This window comes from Halichoerus grypus, chromosome 2, assembly GCF_964656455.1.
Source record: "Halichoerus grypus chromosome 2, mHalGry1.hap1.1, whole genome shotgun sequence".
Classification (NCBI taxonomy): domain Eukaryota; kingdom Metazoa; phylum Chordata; class Mammalia; order Carnivora; family Phocidae; genus Halichoerus; species Halichoerus grypus.
The window spans coordinates 160,192,945-160,215,095 of NC_135713.1; the positions used below are offsets into that span (position 1 = coordinate 160,192,945).

General features: G+C 42.3%; 1 long non-coding RNA gene across 2 annotated transcripts; it reads right to left on the minus strand.

The window, feature by feature from the left end:
• Window positions 1-133: 133 nt before the first annotated feature.
• Window positions 134-21,947, minus strand: LOC144381003 (uncharacterized). 2 transcript variants are annotated; one of them, XR_013445396.1, is made up of 3 exons: window positions 21,793-21,947; window positions 1,665-2,244; window positions 134-1,125 (listed from the first exon to the last, which is right to left on the minus strand). It is a non-coding gene; the product is annotated as an uncharacterized LOC144381003 (long non-coding RNA). The 2 variants fall into 2 exon arrangements; XR_013445395.1 differs by lacking the exon at window positions 134-1,125 and having other exon boundaries at window positions 1,298-2,244.
• Between the last annotated feature and the right edge of the window lie 204 nt (window positions 21,948-22,151).

The window sequence follows — 22,151 nt, forward strand, 5'->3', positions numbered from 1 at the left end:
TTTTTTTAAAGATTTTTATTTATTTATTCATGAGAGACAGGGAGAGAGAGAGAGAGAGAAAGGCAGAGGCAGAGGGAGAAGCAGGCTCCCTGCTGAGCAGGGAGTCCGATGCGGGACTCGATCCCAGGACCCTGGGATCATGACCTGAGCCGAAAGCAGACGCTTAACCATCTGAGCCACTCAGGTGCCCAGTAAAATGTCTTTTAGCAACTAGATACCAGGGGTGGGATTCGAACTCAAACCCATCTGTCTATAACTCAAGAGCTGTTCTTAACTCCTTTACTTAATTCTACTTTGAATTATTCATTCTTTTTAGTTAAGTTCCTATTTCTTGTGAAAAGGAATCCCCATGATATGGGCACTCTTCTGTAAGAGTTAACTTAAACAACAGATACCGAGTCTAAAATGGATTATTAAGCTTGATGCTAGTGTTAACTTCCCAGTATATCCTAGGGGTGATATTCATATAATTATCAGGATAACATCAGGATCCTCAAGCAAGCGGCCCAGACAGAACACACCAGAGTGGAATTTGCTGAAAGCCTTACATATTCAAAGCTTCCGGTCAGCTCCACATTCCCACTCCTCAATATGAGATGGATCACCACACATCCTCTCTATGAAAGATAGAGACCAGATCAAGAACAAAACAATATGGCAGCATTTTCTTGGTCTCAGAAATGTTACCCACACCAAATTATATTGGGAAGGAGAAGGCTGATGAAAATGGTTGCTGTGTGGGATAGATGAAATAGAGCAAAATGCCTGCATGTCATTTAGAAATGTGGAGATATGTACCAAAAGAAATCTGCCAATAAAGTTGGGTGTGGGTAACACTGGGGGAGGAGAAATGAGGGGAAGAGGGTAGACATTGTTTGTCACAAAAACATTATAAATTAATTTGCTTTTTATACTTTGCATCAATAATTTGGTTAAATTGAAAAGAAATAAAGAATAAAAAGGATCATACAGAGCAGCTTGTTGATTAGTGATAATGATTTATATCTGTACTATCACTGAAGGAAACGTACCCTTATCCCTTGCAAACATTGGAAGTCAGAAAAGAGCCCCAATTCATAAATTTTTCTCGTTGTTCTTCCCCAGTTACTGTTGTTCATTTTTAATCTGATGGGAGTAGAGATAAAGTTAGAGATAAATGTATACATGAACACAGACAAAAAAGCACATATAAAAACAGATACAGAAAAGTGCTAAGAATAAAATATAAAGAAGCATGGATTCATTGTTGAACTCAATGCTGTATAAATAACAAACCACAGCAAATACTAACAGTATCTTATTTTTCTTACCTAATAATTCATCTTTATTTTCAGTGATTTTCCCCTTTTCACATTGTTAATATCTGCCTTGTGTGCTTTAGTATATTTGCATACTCATTTTATATTTTTGATCCAGCCATTCTCAGGTTTCTTCTCCCCATGCCTTATGCTGAACAGTGATTATTCCTCTTTCAAGGAAGTCATTCTGCTCTTTACCTTGAACTCATCTTTCCTCCCTCACCCTGGGAGATCATTTCCTCTGGCAGAGCATCGAGAGGGGATGGTAGCCAAACCCTGCTCTATGTCCAGCAATGGAGAGGTCAAGGAATCGGAGCTTTTGGGCTGAGAGCACACAGCACACTAACCCTGTCTGTGGTCACTCACATTTGGAGCTTTAGACTCCAATAAACTCTTCAGGTCAGGGCTTCGCCTTCAAGCATCCAAGAAGGGCAGCATTGGGATTACAATGGAGTCCACTAGGTCCTGGAGGCCTGGAGAAAAGAGGGGAGTCATGATTATCTGGGAATGTCAGTCCCCAGTTCCTCACTCAGCAGTGAGGATGCTTGGATGTCACCTTTGATAACACCCACATCAGCAGCCTGGACCTTTGTTACGGATTCCTGCTGTTAGGGTGAGGGACAAACAGTGACTGTCCGAGGGCAATGGTTGAGGAAAGCCCAGAGCAGAGCTGAAAACACTACTTCTTCTTATAGTTGGAGTCTCCCTCTTCCCCAGGCTGCAGACAACCCACTTATCCCCCAACTCCACATACACACAAACATGCACACACCACTGGCCAAACCTTCTCTCCTTCCAGAGGTTTCTCATAACGTGGGTCTGCTGGTTCCTGGTTCCATGTTTTCCACGACAGTTTTTGTCAGGGACAAATTTCATGGACAGAGCCAGCAGCCTCTGCTATTCATCAGTGTAGCAGGAACCAGACCTCCTCTTTGTGTTTTCACTTCTATTTAACAAAGCACATATTTCCCACAACTCTGATGAGTGCTGGGAACTCTGTGGCCTTTTCTTTACTCCAAATCTCAGCCTTCAGTCCATCTGATGACCCATGACCAAGCCTGCCCCCCCAAGCCACATTCTCAACCCACTTCTGAGAGCACTCCTCCCAGGTTCAAGTGGCCTCCAAGGTCCCACTGATTCCAGTCCAAGACTCAAACACATTTATAAGCCTTGATTTCTCTGCTTGTTTTTCATAGTCATTGCCTGGTCTCTCCCTCCTGACCCAGCTTTACCTCCACTGCTCCCCAACACTTCTTCTGTGCCTCACCATGCCAGCCAGTCTCCATGCACCTCCACTAAACCTCCTGTTTTCCTGGCCCTCTAGCCTGAATCAAAGTTCTGCCTTCCTCCATCTTTTGATTTTTCAACCTGTCCTTCAAGCAAACTCACATTAGGGGAGTTTTCCTTGACTAACTCCAGACCATTAAAATAATAATCTTATGATTTTATGATTTTATGGGGATGAAGATAGGCTCTTAGAAAATAATTTCTGAGGGGTGTCTGGGTGGCTCAGTCGTTAAGCGTCTGCCTTCAGCTCAGGTCATGATCCCAGGGTCCTGGGATCGAGCCCCGCGTCTGGCTCCCTGCTCTGTGGGAAGCCTGCTTCTCTCTCTCCTACTCCCCCCTGCTTGTGTTCCCTCTCTGGCTGTCTCTCTGTGTAAATAAATAAATAAAATCTTTAAAAGAAAAAGAAAAAAGAAAATAATTTCTGGAGGCAGTTAAGCGTCCGACTCTTGGTTTCGGTTCAGGTCCTGATCTCAGGGTCATGGGGTCAAGCCCCATGTCAGGCTTCGTGCTGAGCACGGGAGTCTGCTTGTCCCTCTCCCTCTGCTCCCCCTGCTTGTGCTCCCTCTCTCACTTTCTCCATCTATCTCTAAAATGAATAAAATCTTTTTTTAAAAAAAGAAAGAAAATAATTTCTGAAATGATTCCAATATGCAGTGTTGTGAACTACAAGAATCAAGGGTCTCCAAAATCCTTCCAGTTTGTACCGTCTCCATATCAATATCCTTGTAGGAGGAAGCCAGCTGATCAGAAGGCCTGGGTTATTTTCAGACAGGCTAAACTTTTGCCCATTGCTAATTCCTGGTAACTAGTTGGCATAGCCCCACACAAATATCAAAACTCCTTCAGTATTTCCACAAAAGAAACAAATAGTAATGATTGCATATGTTTCCTAGGGCCACCATAACAAAGTACCACAGACTGGGTGGCTTATTAACAGAAATTTATTTTCTCACAATTGGCCTAGAAGTCCAAGATGAAGATGTCATCAGGTTTCATTTCATCTGAGGCTTCTCTCCTTGGCTTGTAGATGGCTGCTTCCTCCCTGTGCCTTCACATGGTCTTTCCTCTGTGTGTCTATGTCCTAATTTCCTCTTCTTAAAAGGACACCCATCATATTGAATTAAGTCGCACCTAATGATCTCACTTTAATGCAATTACCTCTTTAGAGACCTTGTCTCCAAATGTGGTCACATTCTGAGATACTGGGGCTAGGATTTCACCATATGAATGGGGGGGGGTTTACAGTAACTGTATTCTTTTTCTTTATATTCTTTGTCTCTTTTCTCTCTCTCTCTTTTTTCCTTCTTTGGTTCCAGATACTTAAGAACAGTTAAAAACACTAGCTGACCACTAAACTAATGGTCACATGACAGTGAATTCAGTTTTTACAAGATTAGTTTCTTTTTTAAAAAGTCACTAAAAAAGCAAATAGCCACAACCCACAACAAACAGCAACAACAAGCCCCAGGGAGGTGGGAGAATTATTTTCCAGTGTTGCCACATTTTAATATTCAAAAGGTCTAGTTTTCAACAAAAAATTATGAGGCATGTAAAGAAACAAGAAAATAAGGACAATTCACTGGAAAGGGGGAATGAACAGAAACTCTCTTAGGAAGCCCAGGTATACTTATTAAGCAAAGACTTTAAACCGGCTTCCAAAGAGAGGAAACCATGGACACAGGAGTAAGAACACCAGAGAAATGTCTCACCAAATAGAGAATATCAGTAAAGAGAATTATAAAAGAAACCAAACAAATTCTGGTTATGAGAAGTACAACTAAATTAAAAATTCACTAAAGGGGGGCACCTGGGTGGCTCAGTTGGTTAAGTGACTGCCTTTGACTCAGGTCATGATCCCGGAGTCCCAGGATTGAGTCCCACATCAGGCTCACTGCTCAGCTGGGAGTCTGCTTCTCCCTCTGACCCTATCCCCTCTTGTGCTCTCTCAAATAATAAAATAAAATCTTTTTTAAAAATTCACTAAAGGAGTCCAACAGACCTGAGGAGGCAGAAGAATCAGTGAAGATAAGCAAATTGGTATTATCCAATTTGAGGAGTAGAAAGAGAAAAGAACAGAGAAAAATTAACAGAACTTAAGACACCATGCATACCAATAGAAATTCCAGAGGGAGAGGAGAGCAAGAAAGGAGCACAAAGATGAAGAATTATTACCCAAGAATTTCCCAAATCTGATGGAAGACATGAATCTACACACTCAAAAAAGCTCAAAAAAATCCAAATAGGATAAACTCATATGACATATTAAAGTCAAATTGTCAAAAACAAAAGGTAGAGAATCTTGAAACTAACAAGAGAGAAGCAACTTATACGACGGATCCTTAATAAAATTAATAGCTAATATCTCTTCAGAAACAATGGAAGCCAGAAAGCAGATGACATATTTCAGTGCTGAGATTTTAAAAAGTCAAACAAGAATTCTATATCCCCCAAAACTAGTCTTTAAAAATGAAAGAGAAATTAAGACATTTGCAGATAAAAGCTGGATAGCTTACCACTAGTAGACCTGCTCCACAAGAAAGGCTAAAGACAGTCAGGACCAAGACAAGGATGTCCACTCTCACACTTCTATTCAACATAGTACTGGAAGTCCTAGCCACAGCAATCAGACAAGAAAAAGGAATAAAAGCCATCCAAACTGGTAGCAATGAAGTAAAAATGTCATTGCTTGCAGATAACATGATAGTATATGTAGAAAACGCCTAAAGACTCCACCAAAAAAAAAACCCTATTAGAACTAATAAATGAATTCAGTAAAGTTGCAAGATACAAAATTAATATACAAAAATCTGTTGCATTTCTGTACACTAATAACAAAATAGCAGAAAGAGAAATTAAGAAAACAATCCCATTGGGACGCCTGGGTGGCTCAGTTGGTTGGGCTCTTTGCTTGGTGGGGAGCCTGCTTCTCCCTCTGCTTGCCACTCCCCCTGCTTGCTCAGTCACTCTGACAAATAAATAAATAAAATCTTAAAAAAAGAAAAAGAGAAAACAATCCCATTTACAATTGAACCAAAAAAGAGAAAATACCTAGGAATAAAATTTAACCAAGGAGGTAAAAGACCTGTATTCTCAAAACTATAAGACATTGATGAAAAAAATGAAAATGACACAAACAAATGGAAAGATATAGTATGCTCATGGATTAGAAGAATCAATCTTGTTAAATTGTCCACACTACCCAAAGCAATCTACAGATTCAATGCAATCCTTAGCAAAATACCAATTTTTTCACAGAATTAAAACAAATAATTGTAAAATTTGTATGGAACCACAAAAGACCCTGAATAGCCAAAGCAATCTTGAGAAAGAAGAACAAAGCTGGAGGCATCACAATCCCACGTTTCAAGATATATTACAAAGCTGTAGTAGTCAGAACAGTATGGTACTAGCACCAATATAGACATATAGATCAATGGAACAGAATAGAGAGCTCATAAATAAACCTATGCTTATATGGTCAATTAATCTATTGCAACGGAGACAAGAATATACAATGGTGTTGAGAAAATTGGACAGCTATATGCAAAAGAATGAAACTGGACCACTTTCTTACACCACACACAAAATAGACTCAAAATGGATTAAAGACCTAAATATAAGACTTGAAACCATAAAACTCCTCAAAGACAACATAGGCAGTAATCTGTTGGACACTGGCCTTAGCAACTTTATCTGGGTTGGTCGTCTTCAGGCAAAGGAAACAAAAGCAAAAATAAACCATTGGGACTACATCAAACTGAGAAGGCTTTTGCACAGCAAACAAAACCATCAACAAAATAAAAATGCAACCTACTGAATGGGAGAAGGTATTTGCAAATGATATATCTGATAAGGAGCTAATGTCCAAAATATATAAATAACTCATACAACCCGACACCAAAAACTCCCAAATAATCTGAGTAAAAATGGGCAGAAGACCTGAACAGAAATTTTTCTGAAGACATAGATGGTCAACAGACATGTGAAAAGATGCTGAACATCACTAATCATGAAGGAAACTCAAATCAAAACCACAATGAGATATCGCCTCACACCAGTCAGAATGGCTAGTATCAAAAAGGCAAGAAAACAAGCGTTGGCAAGGATGTGGAAAAAAGAAACGCTCATGCTCTGTTGGTAAGAATGTAAATGGGTGCAGCCACTGTGGAAAACAGTAGGGAGGTGCCTCAAAAAAATTAAAAATAGAAATACCATACAATCTAGTAATGCCATTGCTGGGTATTTACACAAAGTAAATGAAAACACTAATTGAAAAAGATATATTCATCTGTATGTTTATTGCAGTGTTATTTATAATAACCAAGATATGGAAACACCCTAAGTATCCATCAATAGATGACAGATAAGGAAAATGTGGTATATATACACTATATATATATGTAACTTAGCCATAAAAGAGAATGACGTCTTGCCATTTTTATATAAGTAATAAATATAAATAAGTCAGACAAAGACAAATACCATATGATTTCACTTATATGTGGAATCTAAAAAACAAATGAACACACAGTGTCCTAAATACAAAGAATAAACTGGTGGTTGCTCGTGAGGAGGGTAGTTGGTGGATGGGCAAAATCAGTGAAGGGGATTAAGATCTTCAATGATAAAATAACAATCTTCCAATGATAAAATAAATAAGTCAGAGGGATGAAAAGTACAGCAGAGAGAATATAATCAATAATATTGTAATAACTATGGTGGGGGGATGGGGTACATGGTGATAGACATTATGATGTAATGAGCACTGGGTGTTATACACAACTGATGAATCACTAAATTCTACCCCTGAAACTAATAATATACTATATGTTAACTAACTTGAATTCAAATAAAAAAATAAAATAAATTACTTAAACCCAGTAAGTGCATTGTCAGGAATTTACCTGCAGAGATATTAGCAAAGGATGTGTATTGAGGTAGAGTGTTAATGGCCAACAACCCAACCGCTCATTAAAAGATTAATAGTCAGGGGCGCCTGTGTGGCTCAGTTGGTTAAGCGTCTGCTTTCGGCTCAGGTCATGATCCCAGCGTCCTGGGATCGAGTCCCGCATCCGGCTCCTTGCTCAGCGGGGAGTCTGCTTCTCCCTCTCCCTCTGCCTGCCCCTCTGCCTGTCCCTCCGCTTGCTTGTACTCTTTCTTTCTCTGCTAAATAAATAAAATCTTTAAAAAAAATTGCTAGTTAAATAAATTACGATTTTTCCATTAAAAAAAAATCTCTGTTATGGTGACAGATGGTAACTACACTTATGGTGGGGAGCACTGCGTACTGTATAGAATTGTCGAATCACTATGCTGTACACCTGAAAGTAATATAACATTGTATGTCAACTATACTTCAATTAAAACAAAGTGAAAATGCAACCCATGTAAAGAAAGGACGTATTTGCAAATCCTATATCTGACAAGGAACTTGTATCTAGAATATATAAAGAACACTTTCAACTCCATAGTAAAAAGACAACCCAATTAAAAATGTTTCAGTGATCTGAATGGATATTCCCCCCCAAAAAGATATACAAATGGTCTAAAGCACAGATAAGAGGCTCAACTTCAATTGTCATCAGAGAGATGAAAATCCAAACCACACTGAGATATCACTTCATACCCAGTAGGATGACTATAATTAAAAAGGTAGATTTTTTAAAAAAAGTGTTGGCAAAAATAGAGAAATATTGAAAAAGTCACACTCTCATTTTTTTATTTGACTAAAGTGATGTAGACCCTTTGGAAAACAGTCTACATTTCCCCCAAATTAAGCATAACGTTACCATTTGACCCAGCAATTCCACTTAGGCATATATCCAAGAGACATAAAGATACATATCTACACAAACTTGTACATGAATGTTTATAGCACCATTTGTCATGACAAGTAAAAGGTGGAAACAGCCCAAATGTTCATCAACTGATGAATGGGTCAAGAAAATATGGCATATCCATGGGGCACCTGGGTGGCTCAGTTGGTTAAGCATCCAACTCTTGATTTTGGCTCAGGTGATGATCTCAGGGTCGCGAGATCGAGCCCCACATCAGGCACGATGCTCAGCGTGGAGTCTATTTGGGACTCTCCCTCTGCCCCTCCCCTTACTCACACACTCTCTTTAAAAAAGAAAATACGGTATATCCATATAATGGAATGTTATAGAATATTATTCAGCCATAAAAAGAGGAGTAAAGTCCTGATCCATGCTGCAACATGGATGAACCCCAAAAACATCGGGCAAAGGAAAGAAGGTGGTCACAAAGGACTACCAGAATAGGCAAATATACAGAAATAGAAAGGAGATTTGTGATGCCCAGGGCGGCAGTGGGGGTGGGAAATTCAGGGGCAGTAGCTAAAGCTTACAGGGTTTCTTTTTTTTTTTTTTTTTTTTTTAAAGATTTTATTTATTTATTTGAGAGAGAGAGAATGAGAGAGAGCGAGCACATGAGAGGGGGGAGGGTCAGAGGGAGAAGCAGACTCCCCGCTGAGCAGGGAGCCCGATGTGGGACTCGATCCAGGGACTCCATCCAGGGACTCCAGGATCATGACCTGAGCCGAAGGCAGTCGCTTAACCAACTGAGCCACCCAGGCACCCGCTTACAGGGTTTCTTTCTGAGGTGAAGAAAATGTTCTAGAATTGATTCTGGTGATGGTCGCACCACTCCAGAAATATTAAAAACCATTGACTTGTGTATGGCATATGAACGGTCTCTTTAAAGCTGTGACCTGACATGGAACCCGTAAGTTCTGCTACACCCATCACAGTGTCCCATAGACTTATGTAAAGCACTCCCGCCTTCCCTCCACTGTCCCTGTCTTCCAGAATTCCACTTGTGAGACCTCTCTCCATGGTCCTCAAAGATCAGTTTACTCCTTCTCTGCCCCCTCTGCCCCAGAAGCCTGGATTCAACTCATTTCCTCCTCGAAAAAGTTTCTATGAACAAAGTTTAATGTGGTCCTTAAATCCTATGTGAATTTTCTTTCTCAGGTCACAGGCTGAGCGACATTCCCTTGGGTCCCCCCTCCTGCTGCTGTCCCAGTAAAGTCTTGGCTTCCTGAGTCCATCTTCAGGGCTGGTCGCTGCAGGATCCTAACCGCCAGTCAGTGCTCAGTTCAGGGCTGGGGTGTGAAGTGTGTCTGGGTGGGAAGAAGCTTCCAAGAGATGGATGCAGCCAGGGAGGGAAGGGGTTGGGGGGTCAGGCAGGACTAGCCACTGAGGCCTCCAGGAGAGGCGAAATGTCAGGAATCCAAGGATTCAGCCCCCAGGAGAGAGAGGAACGAGGAGGAAGAATGCAAGGACAAGGAGGGAGACTGAGGAAGGCATTGCCTTGCCCTTGCCCTTCCCCTGGAATCCATCCCTCCTCCACTTCTGAAATTCTACTTCTCCATCAGCCTCAGCTCGCACGCTGTCTCCCCCAGAAGGACACCCCTAGCGGCATGGTTAACACTCTGTCCCCTACGCCTTTGCTTACACCTTCTCTTGTCCTTGCCATGTTAGCTGCACTTCTACATACTTTTGGTTTGTCTTGAGCAGTAAATGATAACTCTGTTGGGAAAAGAATAGTGGGGTGGGGTTTTTTGTTTGTTTGTTTGTTTGTTTTTGGTCTCCATGACTCTCATATGGTATATTGCACAAAAAGTCATTCATAAATGTTGATCGAAGCATCTCAAGAATTCGTCACAAGAGAGAAGTTCATATGCAGAGTGGGCACTTGATTCATTCAGCTGTTTGGTATTTATTCATCATCTATAATGCACTGGAATAAACACTGGGATGGGTATGGAGACCACTACCCTAAATAAGATAAACAAAAACGTTCATCCTCGTGGAACATTTTACTGATACACGCTTTCCCCGGGTGTACGCTGATGAAGGAGGAGACGTTCCCAAAGAGGAGTGGTGCAGGACCTTCTTCGTGACAATGTCGTGTCTTTCATTAAGACATTAGAGGTGGGTTGTTACCGAATTAGCCATCAGGGGGCACTCCAGGCACAGAAGAAAAAAATCCTATGCCAAGTATTGCAGACCCTGAACTGGGGACCCATTTGCGTAGAGCAGCCCAAAGCCTCAGGCAGAGAGGTCTGCAACTTCTGGCATTCCCCTTGGGTGAGCCCAAGCAAGGAAGCCACCAAATAAAGTTCTAAGGGTAAGAAAGATTTTATGCCCCTGGACTTGTACAGGATTTGTAACGGGGGGCGGACATCCGACATACAACCATGATTTGTTTCTGTTCCCAAATCCTGAACTGTAGTCTGATCTTGGACCACCATGCCTCGCGCCACAGGTTCTCTATCTGTAGAGTAGAAATTTTGGATGGATGATTTGTGAGGTCACATCTGACTCAGACTTTCTGGAGTCCACAGGTCTGCTAGGATTGGGGCGGGGTGGGGGGGGGGCTTCCATCATCATACGAGTCTGAAGATTTTCCTGGGTTGTCGAGATGATTGAAATCAGACAAAAGGAATGAACCCTGTCTCCATGCATTGCCGGGCTCACTAACAGCAACCATTCCAGAGCGTCCACAGAGCCCTGGGTGGGTGGAGTCTGCCCCTCACTTGCCCTAGCGCCCACCCTGTCCAGTCCTGGTATCATATGTGGCTGAAGCACCCCAGCCTTAGAGGAGCCTGTTAGGGATTTCCTCACTTCAGTATGGAGCTGTTTGGGGTTTTTTGGTTTTAACTAATTGAGGCATTAAGAAATTTCTCTTTTGCTAAAAAAAAAAAAAAAGTGCCATTCTAATTTTCCTCCAGACCCTCCAACCCCATACCCTAACTCAGTCTCCAGTCAAGTGACTGTTCTCTGGAAAGCTGCAAACAGTTCAAGGCAGGTCTCTACAGATTCTCTCTGAAATTCTTTGACGTGTCTGATCGTTGGAACTGAAGTCTGGGAGAGGCAGAGGAGAGATGAGGGGGCGTCTGCTTGAGATGCTGCTAAGAAGTTAATGGGCTTTTTGGCTCTGCTCCCCATCACTCTGCCCCATTCCTGTGGCCACAGTTCACACAAGAAAGATTTTTTGTCCCTTTGGGGTCCCTGCAACATGACCTGCCAAAGTAGCAGCTTTGTGTCTCCCTCCCCCTACGAGTATCTCTGCAGATTCCCATGGGGGTGGAGGGACAGGGCAGGGGCACCCAGGAAGGAAGGGGTCCCCCGGCCTCCTGGGTCTAGTTAGAAATATTCAACTGGCGTCTTACTGAAGACACGCTGTATAACAATGACCCTCACAAAGCTTAGACCATGTAGATACTTAATAAATAATAGGAATTAGCTGAGAATGTGCACACACGAAGTACATATAGACACTTGTACATATAGACACACAAACCGCTTTTTCTCCCCGAAGCCCGAGGGACAGCCCTGGGACAGGAACCCAGCTCTGAGTATGTCTCAGGACTCACTTCTGTCAAACAGTTGGTCGGACAGAGCAGGACTCTAGAAGAATATTCCAAGAAGGCTATAGCGTCAGCCAAGGCATCCGGCCCCTTCCCTGACTGTATTAATCATGTTTTACATTTTCTATATTTTATGATGCTTTGACATCCTGGTGGCCTTGTGGACCTGGAAGGAACTGCCCCTGCCAGAGTCGGCTAATTCTTAGAGACAGTAAATGATGTGCCTTTAAGCACACCTTTGATCTGCAAAGCAAGCCCTAGCACCTCTTTTTCCAGGCTCTGGCATTTTGGGACACTATCCCCTTGCCTTAAGTCACCCCAGGGCCATGAACCAGACAACTCAGGACGGCCCCTATACCCCAGAGCCACTGCAGTTATTCAAACTCGCCAGTCCTAAGCCAGTTTCCCCTACTTCACCCAATCCTTCCAGCAAAAGCTAAAGGCTTTTGTCCACACTTTCCCCTTGCTCCTTTTGCCTCCTGACTGGCCTGGGTGCCTCCCCATGTGGTCCTGTGTGGCATGCCCCCTCCTCTTGGGAACTGTAACTGAACTGTCTTTCAATAGCAATCATTTTTTTTAAGAGTTTATTTATTCATTTGAGAGAAAGCACACAAGCAGGGGGAGAGGCAGGGGGAGAAGCAGACTCCCCGCTAAGCTGGGAGCCCCACGCGGGGCTCGATCCCAGGACCTGGAGATCATAATCTGAGCTGAAGGCAGACGCTCAACCATCTGAGCCACCCAGGCACCCGCATATAGCAATCATCTTCTAATCTGTTGGCCTCGCCATACCTGAATCAAACTAACATCTTGGGTACATTTTAAAACACTGACCATCATGGGAGTCGGGCACTGGGAGTAAGAAAGGTGAAGTGAAATGGGGTCACTAATGTCAAGGGGCTCTAAAATGAAGCTGGAGGCCATTAAGGAGATGGGCTTTATGTATGTTCTCACCAGTGGAACCATGAACTTTCGAACGGGGCCAAACTGAAAATATTCCAAGGACTCAACATGACCACTTGCAAATCGCTACAGTAAGAGACTACATGTATTGATTTTATAGCAACCAATTATATTCAGTAAAGATTAGCTTTCTTCCACCAACACCAATCAAAAGTTCTTTGTAAACAACATATACAAGCATTCCCTTTTTGCTTTAAAAACTTGACTTTTGCTTTCTAATGGGACTCTATTTGGGTAGCTACCCATGTCTGTGTACCCCAAATAGCAATTCTTCGATCCCATATAAATGCTCTTACTTAATTATTGCCTCCTGACAATTTTATTTATTTATTTATTTAAAGATTTTATTTATTCATGAGAGACAGAGAGAGGCAGAGGCAGAGGGAGAAGCAGGCTCCCCGCTGAGCAGGGAGCCCGACGTGGGACTCGATCCCAGGACCCCAGGATCATGACCTGAGCCGAAGGCAGACGCTTAACCATCTGAGCCACCCAGGCGCCCGCCTCCTGACAATTTTAGGTTGACAAGGGAAGCAACATATAGGGCCCCATCTGGAGTTACATGGAGGGGTGACTCTGGGCCCATAATGAGCCCCAGAATGGAGCCAATCTCCTCTACTGGCACAGGATGAAGCTGGAAGGGGAAGGGACATTCACACAGTGAATGAGAAATTCGATCTCCTTGCCTATTTCTGACCTTCTCATAGCCTGAGCCAGGCTAAAGGGGAAACAGGAAAACCAGTCCCCCTTTGCCACCCCCAGAAGCTTGGGAGCTAATCTCAAGGTTGCAAATGGATATGGGGAACCTGAGATGATGGGATAAGAAGGTCCAACAACCCTGACTCTGTCCCAACGGTGTCAGGAGGACCACTGATGTCAGAGACAGCTCTCCTGGATGTGCCCAGCCTTGTTATGTGACCCCGGGCAAGGTCTTCCACTGGTCCTTATACTCCCCATAAATGATGAAAAGTATTTGGCCTCCAAATGCTATGATAACTCCACCAAAAGACATGTACTAGGATATTCAAGGCAGCTTTATTCATAGTATCCTTTAACTGGAAATATCCTGGATTTCCAGCAATAGGAGAATGGAACACTGCTCAGCAATAAAAAGGACATGCTCCTAATACAGGCAACAGTGCTATGCTGAGAGAAGGAAGCCTTACCCAACACAGCACATACTGATTGATTCCATGAATATGAAGTTCTAGAATACGCAGAACTTATGCACAGTTGAAGACAATCATAACAGTGGTGGTCTTTGTAGAGTCAGAGGCCTTACCTGATCAGAGGGAAGCCACCGGACACAAGGAGGATGGATATGGCCATCTGAAGGATGCACTGCTCACTAAGTGTGCCTGGTTGGGTAATGATTAATATCACAGGAGGAGAAAGGCTTTGTGTTGGCTGTGTCTCATGAATAAGCCATTATTGTGGACTCAGGTTCATTCATCACTTGGGTGGAGAAAAACCCTACATGAAGTGAGTACCCAGCATGACTCTTTCTTTTGCAGATGCAGAACTTCTGGTGATGTGCTCATTAGGACTCCGAGTTTTCTTCTGAGGTTTTACATTTTAAAACCCTGGGATTTCCCATGATATTGATGAGGCTCAATGAGCTCATGACATTGATCATTCTGGCGATGGGCTTCCTTCGTTACTGCTCTACAAGATTCCAGATTTTGGTTTTTCCCTCTGCAGGCCAATGGAGCTCAGTTTGGTGTCTTTCTGCCTTTTCTTTTTTCTTTTTTAGCTGCCACAGGATAGTGAAGGTAGATGTGGGTGGTAAGGGGGAGACCTGAGTCTATACCTAAAACCCAGGAGACTGGGACAGGGGCCCTGGGTGGGTACTAAGGCTGTGGGGAGGAAGGGTCCCGCAGAAGCAGAGACAAAGAACACCCCTCCACACGGACTCTCAGTCCCGGGTGTGTGCGGAGCCCTGGCCTTTTATCTCAGCCCTGTGCCCATCCGACCAATCACAGCTAAGGCTCCACATGCGTCACAATGGGACGTCTGTGACGTTCTATAGCAACCCCCCCCCCCGCCCACGTGACTCCATCCTCGGAAGTCTTCTCAGCCTGTCCGGACCCCTCCCTCTTCCATGGCACAAACTCTCTGCCGCTGTCCAGCAGCTCAGGAGATGTCCCCCAGTTTATTGTTACATTTATCGTTGAAGTTATCATGGTCTATTGCCCATGAGGGCACAGGTGAGCTCGCAAGAAAAACGTTAGGAAGAAAATCTAAGAATGCAGGAAATGAGAAGATAGATGTCAAAGGCTGACTCTTGCTGAGGGGTGTGGAGTTTTGTGCGGTTTGTTCGTGAAAATTACTGCATTAGCTGCTCCTGTGGTAGTGAACACCATCCCAACAGAGTAAATAATTAAAGAATAAATAAGAACTGCAAGGTATGTTATACCTGGAAAACCTGAACACTGTAGGTCCCCAAAAGGGGTTTCCATGAAGGAATTGCTGTGAGGTCGGTAAGACAGGAAAGTGGTAACGTTTACAGTTTTCTCTCCTCAAGGGTGGCTCACTGTAGCTGACCCACAGCTCCTCCCCCGCTACAATCAATCTAAAGTTTCCAGGAAGTAAAATGAACTGGAGTACATAATGCTCACATCGTGGGAATAATCAAGATGCTTTGGAGCTGTGCTCTCTGAATTTGAGTCCCCACCTGGCGCTAGCCTTCATGTGGGTCTGGAGTGTGTCTTATTTAAATTCCCTCACTCTCACCATCTCTAAAGACGAGGACACCATGAGCCTGACTTGGGGCTACTGTAAGGTTAGTATGGGGTGCCATTTGTGGGGCTCATTCATGTTTATTCATCTTCCTTTTTTTTAGGGGTGACAAGGCAAATGAAATAATTTGACTAAGATAATGCCATGGATGTGTGGAATAGGACGGAGGATTTCCCATGGGAAGCAGGTGGAGGTGTGAGAAGAGATCATGGAACTTGAAGATGGACAAAAGCCTGCACCTAGCCCAGCGTGCTGCATGCAGTAGGAGCATGCTGGGCCCACAGCCCAGGGCAGATGAGTCAAAATCATCCCCTCCCAGGCCTCTCTCAGTCCTATGGCACCATACCTGCATTTGGACAATGAACTTTAAGACCACCAACATCATCTGTTTTGCCTCTCCCTTTTGACTGGGCCGCCCACAAGAAAGACATAATGTAAAATGTTTCCCTCCATGTTTGTGATTTTCTTTCTTTTGTTTTTTTAAGATTTTATTTATTTATTTGACAGAGAGAGACACAGGGAGAGAGGGAACACAAGCAGAGGGAGTGGGAGAGGGAGAAGCAGGCCTCCCACAGAGCAGGGAGCCCGATGTGGGGCTTGATCCCAGGACCCTAGGATCATGACCTGAGCTGAAGGCAGATGCCCAACAACCGAGCCACCCAGGAGCCCCATGTTTGTGATTTTCAAATGGTTTCCACTGAGAGGTGTTTCCTGGGTTAGGAAAAGCGAGGGACTGGGTTCATCTCAGACTGGTGCTATTTTGTCAGGTGCCTTGTAGTTCTAAATCTGCAGTGTAGGGGTAGGGTAGTCAAAGAAAGCCCTATATCACAAGCTCTAACTTTACAGGCAGGAGCTTCCTGTTTCAGAACTTTGGCATTTGAATGAAGAGATTGGTTCCCATGGTCATGGAGACTGAGAAGTCCCAAGACCTGTAGTCAGAAGGTTGGAGACCCAGGAGAGCTGGTGTGTAGTAACAGTCCAAGCCCAAAGTCCTGATAATCAGTTACTGCAGTCCAAATCCAAGTCTGAATGCAGGAGAAAACCAATGTCTCAATGCAGAAACAGGCAGATAAACAGAGCAAATTCTCCCTTACTCCATCTTTTTGTTCTATTCAGGCCTTCAACTGATTGGATGAGGCCCACCCACACTGGGGAGGGCAATCTGCTTTACTCATTCTCTCAATTCAGATTTCATCTCATCCAGAAACCCCTGCATAGAGAGGCCCAGAAGAATGTTTAACCAAATATCTGGACACACTGTGGCCTAGTTAATTGACACATAAAATTAAACATAAACAAATAAGACATTTTTTAGGGAAATCTGTTTTTATCAAAAGAAAAATATTTTTGTCACTAGAACCAATACATTTATTATATATTTAGGTATCTCTTCTGGAGAAAAATTAATACATATCTACAAAGAGGCATGTAAAGATTATTCATGTTTATTTGTTTGTAGCAGCAAAAGCAGAAGAAATACTCTATGTGCCCACCAACTGGAAACATTTAAATAAATCACTGCCATTAATTATATTATGTGGCTTTATATCCTGTGAAAATTAAAAATGATGGAATTGATATATACTTAGTTACCTGAATAGATCTCTAAAGTTTAACATGCCTTGAAAAACAAGTTGAAGAACTATGCATATTATATAATCTTCTAAACTGCATTTATGCATTTTTTTTAAAAAGTATATAAAAAATGTTCACTCTTTCTAGACATTTCTATTTATTTATCTGTATCTTTACGAGTCTGCTCTCTAATCAGTGGGGTATGAGAGTACCTGGCCCTACTCTCTTCTCATGGCCTATGGTGGGATTAGGGATAGAAGTCATGGCTCTGAGAGGGAAGCTATACCCTATATTAGTTTCCTTGGGCTTCTACAACAAAGAACCACTGACTGGGAGGCTTAAAATGACAGAAATTTATTCTCTCACAGTTCTGGAGGCCAGAAGTCCAAAATCAAGGTGGCGGTAGGGTTGGCTCCTTCTGGAGGCTCTGAGGAAACATCCGTTCTATACCTCTTCTAGCCTCTGGTGGTTCTGGAAATCTTTGGTATTCCTTGGCTTGTAGACATATATCTCCAATCTCTGCCTCTGTCTTCACAAGGCATTCACCCTGTGTGTCTCTAGCTCAAACATCCCTCTCCTTTCTTTTACGAGGATATCAGCCAGCGGATTTATGGCCCACTTTAAATCTAGGATAATCTCATGTTAAGATCCCTAACTTGGGGGCGCCTGGGTGGCTCAGTCAGTTAAGCGGCTGCCTTTGGCTCAGGTCATGATCCCAGGGTCCTGGGATCGAGTCCCGCATCCGGCTCCCTGCTCAGTAGGGAGCCTGCTTCTCCCTCTCCCTCTGCCTGCCTCTCTGCCTACTTGTACTCTCTCTCTCTCTCTGTCAAATAAATAAATAAAAATCTTAAAAAAAAAAAAAAATCCCTAACTTGATTACATCTGCAAAGATCTTATTATTTCCAAATAAGGTCACATCTGAGGTTCCTGGCAGCCAGGACCCTTTGGGTGACACTGTTCAACCCAATATAGACCTATCTTTTGCTTGCCAAAGTCCTGGATCACTGATTGTTGTTCTGCTACAAAGACTTTGACTTTGGGCATATCCCATGGCCTCGCTTATCTTTAGTTTCCTCTCTAGTTAAAGGAGGTATAATCCTTGGTCTGCCTCACTCATTCAGGCTTTCATTCAGTATGTTTGTGTTTAATGCATTCGGTTTCCTACATTTGGGAACCCCATGATCTCTTAAGGTAAATAATGGAGGAGTCTGGGTGATGCCAGCAAGATGGACTAGGAAGTCCCAATCCTCATTCCCCAACAGAGATACCAAGTTGGTATGGGCCAAAATGCCTTTGGGAGAACTCCAGAAACCAGTTAAGAAGTTACAGTACCCCAGGCAAATGTAAAGCAAAGTGCATACAAAGGGTAGAAAAGCCATTTACTTTATCCATGATCACCACTCTCCCCCTGCCCCCGCTAGCATAGCTTCTTGCTGGGGTGGAGTGGTGAGGAGAGTAGAGAAGTGTGGAATGTTCATCCATCATTCCAGCTTTCAGAGGGCTGCCCAAGAGACTGGTTTCCGTCTCTTCTGACTTAGAGGGCTAACAGAAACAAGGTAGTTTGGATGACTTGGGGGGTCCCGAAAGAAAGGAAGAGTGGGAGTATCTTTCTGCAGCACCAGATGGCCTGTGGTGCTAAAGACAGAGGCTAGGGCAACTCGGTGTGATCAAGAGAAGGCACACAACTGAGTAGCTTCTCCTTCAGAAGGAAGATGAAGGTAGAACATGAGTCTGGTGTTCCGACTATATAGAGAGCTGCTCAGTGGACTGGTATCTGTCTCACTTGATATGGGGAGCCAACAGTGAGCGGGCATACTTTGGGTGCCTGGGGGCTGGGAAGAGCAGAGGAGGACAGAGAACAGGGGAGAGCTATAAAACTATACTTAACTATAGCACCAAAGAACCTGGAATACTACAGACCCCAGAGGAAACAAGAGATTAGGAGCTCCTGAAAAACAAAACAAAACAAGACAAAAAACCCAGTAAACCTCTCTAATTGGGAAATTACATGTACAAGACCAAAAGGTTTCAGAGGCCCCCAGAATCTCTAGTCAGGCTAATTGATGAAGGTTTTCCCCTTTATTGAAGCCAGTCCATAAAGTCTGGGAGAGGTGGCAGTTTTTTCAAATGCATAAAGTTCAGCAAATGATCACAAGGCATATGAACAAACAGGGAAACATGTTCCAAACAAAGGAACAAAACAAATCTCCAGAGCCCACACCAAAAGAAATGAAGACCTATGAATTACCAAATACTTCAAAGTGATTGTGTTAGAGAATCACAGTGATCTACAAGAGAGCACAGACAACTAAACAAAATCTGAGAAATGACGCATGAACAAAATGAGAGTATCAACAAAGAGATAGGAACTATAAAAAAGAACCAAACAGAAAAAGGAAAACTCTTACACTGTTGGAGGGAATGTAAACTGCTGTGGCCACTGGAAAACAGTATGGAGGTTCTTCAAAAAATTCAAAGTATAACTACCTTATGATCCAACAATCACACTCCTGGGTACTTACCCAAAGGATACAAAAATACTAATTCGAAGGGATACATGCATCCCAATGTTTATAGCAGCATTATCAATAATAGCCAAATTATGGGGCCCAAATGTCCATTGACTAATGAATGGATAAAGAAGATGTGGGATATATGTATATATATTGGAATATACTCAGCCATAAAAAAAGAATGAAATCTTGCCATTTGTAATGACATGGGTGGAGCTAGAGGGTATTTTTTAAAAAATATTTTATTTATTCATTTGAGACACAGAGAGAGAGAGAGAGAGAGCATGAGCAGTGGGAGAGGCAGAGGGAGAGAGAGAAGCAGACTCCCTGCTGAGCCAGGAGCCCGAGGTGGGGCTTGATCCCAGGACCCGGGGATCATGACCTGAGCAGAAGGCAGACACTTAACCATCTGAGCCACCCAGGCGCCCCTGGAGCTAGAGGTTATTATGCTAAGTAAAACAAGTCAGTCAGAGAAAGACAAATGCCATGTGATTTCACTCATATATGAGGAATTTAAGAAACAAAACAAATGATCATAGGGGGAAAACCCTGCAAACCAAGAAACAGACTCTTAACTATATAGAATAAACTGATGGTTATCAGAGGGGAGGTCGGTTGGGAGGTGGGTTAAATAGGTGATGGGGATTAGGGAGAACACTTGTGATGAGCACCGGTGTTGTGTGTAAGTGTTGAGTCACTAAATTGTACACCTGAAACTAATATTACACTATATGTTAACTAACTGGAATTTAAATAAAAACTTTTTTAAAAAAGGAAAGAAAAGGCATGCAAATTGGTAAAGAAGAAGTAAAACCTTCACTATTTGCAGATGACATGGTACTATATATAGAAAACCTGTAAGACTCCACCAAAAACCTGCTAGAACTGATAAATAAATTCAGTAAAGTCACAGGACACAAAAAAATCAATGCACAGAAATCCATTGTATTTCTATATTATACACCAATAATGAAGCAGCAGAAAGAGAAATTAAGAAAACAATCCCATTTACAATTGCACCAAAAATAATAAGATATCTAGGAATAATCCTAACCAAAGAGGTGAAAGACCTGTACTCTGAAAACTATAAAACACTGAAAGTATAACTGAAACTATAAAAAGAAACTGAAGAGGACACAAAGAAATGGAAAGACATTCCATGCTCATGGATTGGAAGAACAAATATTGTTGAAATGTTTATACTCCCCAAGCAACCTACACATTTAATGCAATCCCTATCAAAATACCAACAGCATTTTTCATAGAACTAGAACAATTCTAAAATTTCTATGGAACCACAAAAGATCCTGAATAGCCAAAGCAACCTTGAAAAGAAAAGCAAGGCTGGAGGCATCACAATTCTGGACTTCAAGTTATAGTACAAAGGTGTAGTAATCAAAACAATATGGTACTGGCACAAAAAGTAGGGACATAGATCAACAGAACAGAATAGAAAACCCAGAAATAAACTCACAATTTATATGGTCAATTAATCTTTGACGAATCAGGAAAAGAATATCCAATGGGAAAAGAACAATCTCTTCAACAAATGGTGTTGGGAAAACTGGACAGCAACATGCAAAAGAATGCAACTGGACCACTTTCTTACAGCATGCACAAAAATAAAGTCAAAATAGACTAAACACCTAAATGTGAGACCTGAAACCATAAAAATCCTAGAAGAGAACACAGGCAGTAATCTCTTTGACATGAGCTGTAACAACTTTTCTCTAGATATCTCTCCTGAGGTAAGGGAAACAAAAGTAAACAAAAACAAAAAACCCCAAACCTTTGGAACTACATCAAAATAAAGTTTCTGCACAGTGAAACATCAACAAAACGAAAAAGCAACCTCTAGCATGGGAGATGATATTTGCAAATGACATATCCGATAAAGGGTTAGTATCCAAAAAAATATCCAAAAAATAGAACTTCTACAACTCAAAACCCCCAAACCAAATCATCCGATTAAACTCTATGCCCTTTAAGGAAGCTGAGAGAAGAAAGGAGAGCAAAATATATTTCTCACTTTTGTCGTAATGACCTTCTATTTATCTTTTCTGCTTATCTTCATTTGTTCTTGTAAATTCAAGTTACCATCTGGAGTCACTTCCTTTTGCCACTCACATCTGTTAAAATCAAAAACAAATGGAGACCAGCCTTGAAAATCCCCTGAGCAGACAAAACCACTTCAGTCATGCAAACAAAGCTTAATTTAGCTTATTATGCAAGACTAAGTTGACCTGGGTCACTTCTCGCTTATGCCTCTAGAAATCATAAGCAAAATTTCAACTGTTTCCCAAGATGGATATGAGATAACCTCACTGACCGATTCCCTATCATTTAAGAAAATTCTACTATTATAACCAATCACTGTGAAGAATAAAT